Here is a 9,400-nt window from a genome sequence, read left to right as displayed (position 1 = left end):
ATACACCTCCACAAGATGTGTATATACAAAGTGTCTTACCTGGAGAGTTCTCTAAGAATGCATACTATTCAACATAAACATAATCCAAAAAAAGAAAATAACTAGTTCTCTTCTGACCAGAAAGAATAGAACAGACTACAAGCACACTAGGAGGCACCTAAATTTCACTCTGCTTTATAAGAGAATAGTCTCCATCCACAAGAATCATATTAGCAACACACTGGAGGTCTTTAAAAGCCTCTGGACACAACCTTGAGTAATGTGCTCTACAGGACTCTGCTTAAAGCAGAGAGGCTGGACTTGATGACAACCACTGGTCCCTTCCAACCCCACCCATTCTGTGATTCTGTGATAATAAACAGCAAGTCCAAATCCCTTCTCATAGTTCCTGTTCACTTTCAAACCATGTTGTTAACATTGTTCTCATGCTCACAACTGCATGAGAAAGAGGGGGGAAGACACAGCAAAACACAAAGAGCAACTTTTTTAGGCATTTCCTCAGTATTTATTTGTATTACTTTGCATAATCTCAAGTACTTTCTGGATGCTGAGATTAGTTTATTCACTATGCAAATGAAGAAGCTCCTTCTGCAGGTATTTACATGATAAAGCTATTCCCAACAATCCTAAAAAGTACCTACTTGGTACTCCGTATGACTCACTAATTCTAAGGTCTTCAGCTGAGCAAGGTCAAGGATCTCAAAGGGTTTTTTTTAATATCACTACACCTTCAGCTGCACTAACAAGTCTGGGGTTTTCCAAACAGCACAAGAAGTACTTGGCTTCAGCAGCAACTTACTTTACAAGGTTTCTCATAATGTTTACAGAAGGCCAAATGGTTCCATTGGTTCATGTAGTGGAACAGCTGTTAAAGCTTCAGGTGTTTCTCAAACCCTGCGGCTCTGGAGATTTTACTGTGATAAGCAGAATAAAAAGAACTGTTGAAGCCACCAAACATCCCAGCTATTGCAAGATCATACTCTGAATGGCCTTAGAAAGAAGCTGGATCAAAGATAATTGGACTAGAATCATCCTCAGCTACATTTCCTCCCCAGAGATCCCCATGCAGGAGAGAAGGAATGATTTCTACACCACAGAAAAAACTGGGTATCTTCACCTGCAGGGTGAAGTGCAAGACATGTAAATTACTAACATCATTCACCTTAAAATGTAGAGGTTTATCTGCATACTTTAAACTTTTAAAAAGTCAATTAAATAAACCTGTAACTTCAAACAGCACAGGACCAAGTTAACAGAGATGCTGAGCAAATCCAGAGGATTTCTGTTTTTCATAAAAGCCAACAGCAGAACAGTCAATCAAATCTCTTTTAGGAAGACAATAAAGAATTTAAAATTGCATTTGGTGCTGTAATATTGACCAGATTCAATAACAACAACTACCACCACCTCAGCATTAGAAGGCTCAGGCATCTCTCAGCAACCTCGAGGAAGTACCAAAGAGCCAAAACTGCAGTCACTTAACAAGATGCAAACAGAAAATCAACAATATGCAGAACAGCCCTGCTTATGTACATTTCTCATTGTAGAAGTGTTCCAGGGAGTGAGAAATATGATTTCCACCTGTAAGATTTCCCAAACAGTCAGGCAAAGCGCTGGCACTTAGGAATTCACTCTGTATTGTTAGCACAGGGTGATGTGGCAAAAGCCATTATACCCTAGAATAAAGGGCATTTTGATCCCTAAAAACTGGAGTCTCCTACCAACAGAACCTGGTGCACACCAAGGAATAGGAGCTTTGTTTTAAGAAAATAAAATCTAGATAACTGATACCCAGCTGTCACTGTAATGAGAACTGAGAGAACTGCTTGTACCTGAAGCTGTGCCTAAAGTTCCCTTACTTCCCTGTCTCTTGAGCTCCTTTCAATCAGGTCCATCTGGGGCTGGATCCTTTGTCTGGCAAAGAAACTCACCCAGTCACTCTGCCAGTTGTTCACCTCAAGGACCACTGTTGCAGATGTCAGTTCTATACCACACAAAAGGCAGATTTGGTTCTTTTTCAAATAAATCTTTTGAGGATCACACAGCCTTTGTGCTGGTACCATCCAGGACAGTAAGAGCTACCATTTAATTGAATGTTATCTTAAAATGTTAAATTGGAGGAATAATTAATTTTCTCTCAGTGATTAAAACCCCAAAAATTGAAGAGCCATCTGTGTCCAATGCAGCTATAAGTGCTGTCCAAAGCACTATTTTTCTTAGCAGGATAAACCATGATTTTCTTATTCATGGCTCCACAAAAATTAATTTATTTACATTATGATAATTTTGACCTTTTTTTTGTCACCAAAGGAGAAATGAGACAAAATTCTATCAGTCTGATGAAATACAACCTATCTGTGGAAGATAACCACAGCAGGTAACTGTATAAAAGCCAAACTAGTCCACAAACTGGACTTCCATTTGCCCTTGTCCTTTACCTTTCAATCCAAAGACATAAATTCAACACCAATGACAAAATACTGAGCATCCAAAATGCAAATGAACCTTAAAAACTATGCAAGGGTACAATGCTGCTTCCATTGAGAATAAAAAAAGTTGCACTTTAACATTCTTTTTTTCACAACGGTTAATGTTCTTTTGTTACAATAGTTACTGCTGCTGGTAACTATGTTATACTGCTTATTTTTGTATTTTGAGGTACTGTATCTCTTCTGATACCATGTTCTTGTTCAGGCTTCCAAACTGAACTGATCACAGACATCCAAAACAGGGCAAAAAAAAGCAAAAAGAAGAACACTCCCATCTGTGTGTTTCATCCCAACCTATTCTCATTCTATCTTTAGTGGAAGAAGATGAACATGTCCTGAAGTGGCAAAAGCTATTTTAATTATTTTGTAAATTATTATTCATTAGGTTAAATTTGCAAACAGCTGTGTACTGTACCAACTGCACTCCTTTTCTTCATCATCTCTCTAAGTTGCTGGTTATGAAGGTGAAGATCAGCCAGCCAGAGTTCCAAGCAGTGCTGAATATCTAAGAAACAAAAATAATGTTAGCAGCTCTGACACATGAATAAATCCAGGTCTTGATATTCCAGGAGTTACTTGAAAATGTCTATCAAGCAAGCAGTAGTTCTTCAGCTCTAACAAAATATCTTCCCAAAATTTCCCAGTATTATAAACACCTTGTCTTCCTATCACGACTGCATATTAATACAGAAAAAATGCACTTTCCTGGCTGTTTCTGACACCACTATTGAAAGTGAAATCATAAATTTACTTACAATAATAAACTATCAATTCTAATTCCTGTGTGGTATCAATTCCCTAAGCATTTTCAGTAAGGTATGTGTAAGAAAGCATGCACATAATGTGGAACATGTTGTGCCTTTTTTTTAATTTCCTCTTGCAAACTGTCTGTCAAACCAAACAAGGCTGATCCTCTTCCTTCTATCACTGTCTCTGGCTGCTCTTCTCTAAAAGACCTCAAAGAGGCGTGTCAGGTAGGCCTGGTTTATTATCTATTTTTAATAAAAGCTGATCCTCAACAAAGTTCAGGAAAATCTTGTAGTAATTGCAAACAAGACTTACAGCCAGTTGCTCCCCAAATTATGTTCCTTTTCCTTTTCTTGACCTTTCTGAACTTTCTCTATTCTAAAGGCAATGTCATTTAAAGCAAATTTAGTTCCTCATTTTGTTCCTGTTAACAGATAGTAGCTATCCCCCAGAATCTGCACCCCAAAGGTACCACTTGAAATCCAAACCAGCAAGTTCTCTGTCTTTTCTCTGGGGACTCACTGAGGGCTCTTCATGAATCAAACCCTGGCAATGAGCAGGATGAGGGACAAGACTTAAAAGTGGCTACAGAAGTTCTGAAAATGAGAAAAGAAACATTGGTCATGATCACCTCCCCAGTGGAATCAGATGGGATTCATCATATTAAGTGCTAGTCACAGAGAAGGGTCAAAAGTTTGAAACTATCGAAATGAAGGTTAAGAGTTGCAAAAATAATGAAATCAAAATTAATTTATTTGGGAAAGTGCCTCTGCAAACTCATGGCAAACATTACAGCACTGGTTCTTATATCAAAGGCAAGTACACAAAACCTGTGATCACGTTGGTAATTTTCCCTACTGTAAAACGGAACCTTATTGTAAAAACCACTAATTACCTAAACAAACAAACCAAAAGTAACCAAAACCCAGAGTCACTTCTTGATGTATTATCAGTTTGCTAGGTGAGACATTATAAAGTGTTTTATACAATTCTCTGCAGTATAATTTATCATGTCCCTTGACATGCTTTATAAAAACTTTTCTTTTATAAAGGCAAGTGATTTAATTGTCATAATAGCCAAAATTTCTGGTCAAAGGAGGCAAAAATAACTGTTTTCCTGTGTAAGCTCTTCATTTCCAAATGTTCCATCACCTCCACAGTATTGTCCCCAGGCAGTTCTACAACCTTGATGGGTTTAGGCACTCTTACTGTCTGTGTTTTCAGGATGGCTTCCAAACTTGCCATTTCTCCCAGAAACATTTGTCTGACCTGACAGATATTAAAGAAAAGCATTGGTCTCTATAAGCATCGGTCACAGTTAAAATAAAATAAAATATAAAATAAATAAAAAATTTGGAACAAATATTTAATGATGCACAAGATACAGAGAGAATTGTACCATCAGGCTTGATGATAATTTTACAGCTGCAGAAATTTTAGTTTGTAAAACAAAGTGAAAATCAAGTTAGGTTCTAGCATTCTCTGTAACTTAGAAACTCTCTTTACAGTTGAAGGAGTGCAAACTGCATACACACAAAATGTGTGCAGCATTCTATTAATACAGCAAATGTCTAGGAAGTCATGGACAATATACACCATCAGTTGGCAGGCTAGAAGAATGGCGCTGACATTCACAGACACCATGACTGTCCAGACCGAGAAATAGAGTCAAGCTTCAAAAACAGCTCTGTTTGCAGCCACAGAATCACAGAACCACACAATCATTAAGGCTGAAAAAGCCCTCTAAGATCCCTGAGTCTAACCACTAACTCAGCACTGCTCTGGGCACTCCGTCAGTGCCTGACAACCCTGCATGTGAAGAAATTTCCTCCAACATCCAATGTAAACCTCCCCTGACACAACTTAAGGTTGCTTCTTCTCACTTGTTTCCTGTGCAGAGCAGAGCAGAGCCTGACCCTGGACCCTCCTATCAGGGGTTCTGCAGAGCCACAATTCCCTCCTGAGACTCCTTTTCTCCAGGCTGAGCTGAGCCCCTTTCCCAGCTCCCTCAGCCGTTCCTGGTGCTCCAGCCCCTTCCCCAGCTACGCTCCCTTCTCTGGTCATCCTCCAGCCCCTCAATGTCTTTCTTGTCATGAGACGCCCAAAACTGCCTGCAGGGTTTGAGGTGTGCCGCATCAGTGCCCAGCACAGGGGAGAGTCCCCACCCTGGGCCCGCTGCCACACCTGGACTGGCACAATCCAGGGATGCCGCTCTCCACCGTGGCGCCCGCCCAGCCCCGGCAGCCCCGATCCCCACCCTGCCACAGTTCCCCCTCGCAGCTGCTCCTCACGAACCCCCGGCCCGGCCCGTGTTGCAGCTCCGGCCCGGGCTGATGCAGCCACCACCCGAGGGCCCAGTTGGCCACAGCACCGCGGTGGCCCCAGCTCGCTTCAGCGCGTCCCCCATGGCGGCCGCTGTGAGGGGAGCCACGTGTGGGAAAGGAATTAAAGGCACAGGAAAAGGCAGGGAGAGAAGGAGCGGGCAAAGGGCAGCTGGGGCCGAGAAAGGGCGCTTGAGGGGGACAAAGGGAGTCAGAAGGGAGTCAAAGGGCGGCTTAAGTCAGCAAAAATGGCAGCAGAAGCGGCTGGGGCAGGTAAAGGAGCTGGGCTGATGACCCTGGCCACTGTTGTTAAAGGGCTCTCTCGCTCCTCATATGCCAGTTTCAGTTTGCCTGTTCAGTTTTGTTCTTGTGCTCATGTCAGAATCTATTACAGAATCGCAGAACATTCTGCATTGGAAGGGATGCACAGGGTTCGTCAAGTCTGACTCCTGCTCCTCACAGGACACTACAACAATCACATCGAGTGCCTGAGAGTATTGTCCAAATGTACACCTTGAGCTCTGTCAGGTTGGTGCTGTGACCACTTCCCTCTTCCAGTGCACAAACACCTTCTGGAGGAAGAAGCTTTTCCAAATATCCAACCTAAACCGCCCTGATACAATTTCAGGTCCCCTTCGGTCCCTGTCACTGGGCACCACCAAGCAGAGATCAATGTCTGTCCCTTTGCTTCCTGCGCAAGGTTGAACACAGCAATGAGGTCTCTCCTCTGACTAGTTGGGAAAGAGCTCTGAGATCATCATGTCCAGCCTGTTACCAGACACCACTTTGTCAATCAGACCATGGCATTGGTGTGTCACAGACATCTTTTCATAAAAATCCTTTCTTTTAGGATTTGTCCTTTCTGGGAAGCTGAGGCCCCAGAAGAAAAATGTAAACAATAATTATCTGCTGATGTGAAATGCAATAGGTGCACCTGTGATTGGCTCATGTTCCATGTTTACAATTAAGGGCCAATCACAGGACCAAGGTCCCGGGGCAGATTCTCAGAGAGCTCTCTTGTTTTTAGATTCTATTCTATTCTTAGCTTAGCAAGCTTCTGAACTTTTCTCTCTATTCTTATTAGTATAGTCATAATGTATTATATATCATAAATTAATAAATCCAGCCTTCTGATCATGAAGCAAGATTCTCATCTATCTCTCTCACCCTGAGGAACCCTCACAAGTCACTGCAATATTGGTGTGCCATGTTCCTTACATACTTCCAGGGACACTGACTCTGGCACCTCCCTGGGCAGCCTCTTCCAGTGTTTAATCATCCTTTCTGGAAAGAAATACCTCATAATGTCCAACCTAAACCTCTGCTGGTGCAGCTTAAGACTATGTACTGTCATCTTCTCCCTTGTTCCCTGGGAGCAGACCCTGACTCCCACCTGGCCGCATCCTCCTGTCAGGAGTTGTGCAGAGCCAGAAAGCTCCCTGAGCTTCCTTTTCTCCAGGCTAAGCCCCCCAGCTCCCTCAGCTGCTCCTCATCAAACTTATGCTCCAGCCCTTCACCCATCTGTTGAGCTGGTGGGTTTCTTGGGTTGGTGGCCATGAGCTAGTGATTAAAATTTCCCCCGCCACAATTACAGTTTACCCAGTTTGATGAGTTGCCCTTATTTTGTTCCTCATAATCTGGCCTTGTCTTGGCTGTTTGGCCATGTGTTCTTGATTTGAAGATGTCAGCATTGTGTTATGTTTGGTTTTAGTTTAACTCAATTTACTTGCTTTTATTATTTTTCTGTAGCTTCTGCAACTGCTGAGACATGTTGAAATAAACAGGGCAGGAGACTTTTTCTCCTTTTAATGCTTTTATTAAAAGTGATCAGCTCAAGATTGGGCAACTCAATGGGTCTGCAGTCTCTGTTGTGTCTCCCAGGGGAAATAAGCAGCTTCGTCCACTAGCAGCAGAGCTGGGGGTCCAGTCCTTGTGGGAGCCTTTAGGGCGTGGTGACCCCTGTTGAACCCTGCAGCCTCCCCTCTCGGGGGATGCTGAACCCTGCAGCCTCCCCTCTCCAGGTCCCAGTTTCGGGATGACTTTCGTGGTCAGGGTGAGGGGCCACAAAGATCTCCGGCATCTCTGCAGGCTCAGCACTCTGTTCCTCACGTTCAGACATGACTCCAATTTCCCAGCTCTATATTGGCTCGTTGTTTTGGGGGTCTTTTCAGTACGTTTGGAGTAGTAGCCTCTCATGGCATGTGGTCCTGAGGTTATTTTGCTTTCTCCCCCCCCCCCCCCCCCCCACTCTGTCCCTTTGTCCCTTCTCTTCACTGTCTGAGGAGAAAAGCCGAAAAGCCATCAAGGTAGCCCCAGATGGGGCCTTTACTGATACCAAAAAAGAACCATTAACGACAATGACTCGTAATTATCATAACAAAGTGGTAACACTTGAGCAGCAACAGTGGCCTGACTAGTTTTTGCAACCTTTTTCTTCACAAAAAAAAAAAATTGGCAGTTTTTTTTGTTTATAACATATTTTAAACATAATTTATCTATCTGGAAGCCTGATGGTGCATCACAATAAAATACTTGATTTCTGCCATGAGATTTAGTTTAGTTAGTCTGATCCCAAGGATGGAGCTCCTTTGCTATGGAGACAGATGGTGAGAGCTAGGGGACTCAACCAGGAGAAGGGAAGGCTTCAGGGAGACCTTTGAGCCCCTTTCAGAGCCTACAGGGACTGGTGTGCTGGAGAGAGACTTCAAAGTCTGGAGTGACTGGACAAAGGGTTACGTCTTCAGGCTGGAAGAGGGCAGGGTTAAATTGGATATTGGGAAGAAATTCTTCCCTGTGAGGGTGGTGAGGCCCTGGAATAGGGTGCCCAGAGAAGCTGTCACTGCTTCATCCTTGGAAGTGTCCAAGTGCAAACTGGACAGAGCTTGGAGTAATCTGGTGTAGCGGAAGTTGTCCCTGCCATGGCAAGAGGATGGAGTGATGTTTAATCCCCTTTCAACCCAAACTATTCATGGATTCAATGAAAGCAAAGATCCACAGAGACCTCTCCCTGGCACTGCCATTTCTTGTGTCCTCTTTGAAAACTTTCAGGTATTGCAAGTCTTTTCATTTTTTGTTTTGAGGACATTTCCCACTCTATCCTTCCGTGGTGCTAGTGAGGATGGAGGAGCAAGAGTGGGGAAAAGTGATGGGAGCAGTAATTGGCAATAATGATATGTACTTGATAAAAGAAACTCTCAATAAAAGTTTTTTTAAAGTTTTTTAAAAGATTCATGCTTTATGCAAATGAGATATAAACCTTCTGCAAATGAGGTATAACCTTCTGTTTATACTCATTTACCTCCCATTATATTTTCCAGTATTGCTGAAACTTGCAGAAGTTTTAGATTCTCAAAGTTTATGCTTTCAAAACACAAGATGTTCAAAGCCTATTTTGATTTTTCAGACAAGTGATGCAGTTAAGATGTATAACCTCATTGAACAGAACTGCCAGAAAGACCAAAGGCAGGTTTCCTGTTGATCATGTGGAATGTCTTGAGTGGAGTCAGTTCTCTGCACTGGCTTGATGGTGGAGAAAAAAGAGCAGAGAGATTCTGTTTGATCACTGCTAGATACCAGCACGAGGATTTACAGCGGCCAGGATCAAGGATTAGTGAGATCCCGTGTGGAGTTCACCTGTCTACAGCACCTGCATCATTGGAGTGGTGATGGAGTGGAATCCTGAAGGAATAGCACTGGATTTCCAGCACCTTCTGAAGCAGCACACTTACCCAAACGTGCCAGAACAAATCCCCTCTTCTTCACCAGCACATCTTTCCCATTTCTCTGCATGCACATGACAGCAGCACTCTTGCACACTTTATCAGCCACCCCAGCCAGCATGTC

General features: G+C 42.9%; 1 pseudogene; it reads right to left on the bottom strand.

Annotated features, from left to right (window-relative positions):
- Positions 1 to 795: 795 nt before the first annotated feature.
- Positions 796 to 5,643, bottom strand: LOC134432060 (ketosamine-3-kinase-like; annotated as a pseudogene).
- Positions 5,644 to 9,400: the final 3,757 nt, after the last annotated feature.

This window comes from Melospiza melodia, chromosome Z (assembly GCF_035770615.1).
Source record: "Melospiza melodia melodia isolate bMelMel2 chromosome Z, bMelMel2.pri, whole genome shotgun sequence".
Taxonomy (NCBI): domain Eukaryota; kingdom Metazoa; phylum Chordata; class Aves; order Passeriformes; family Passerellidae; genus Melospiza; species Melospiza melodia.
Note: the sequence above shows the minus strand (reverse complement) of the source record. Positions and strands in the feature narration are given on the sequence as shown.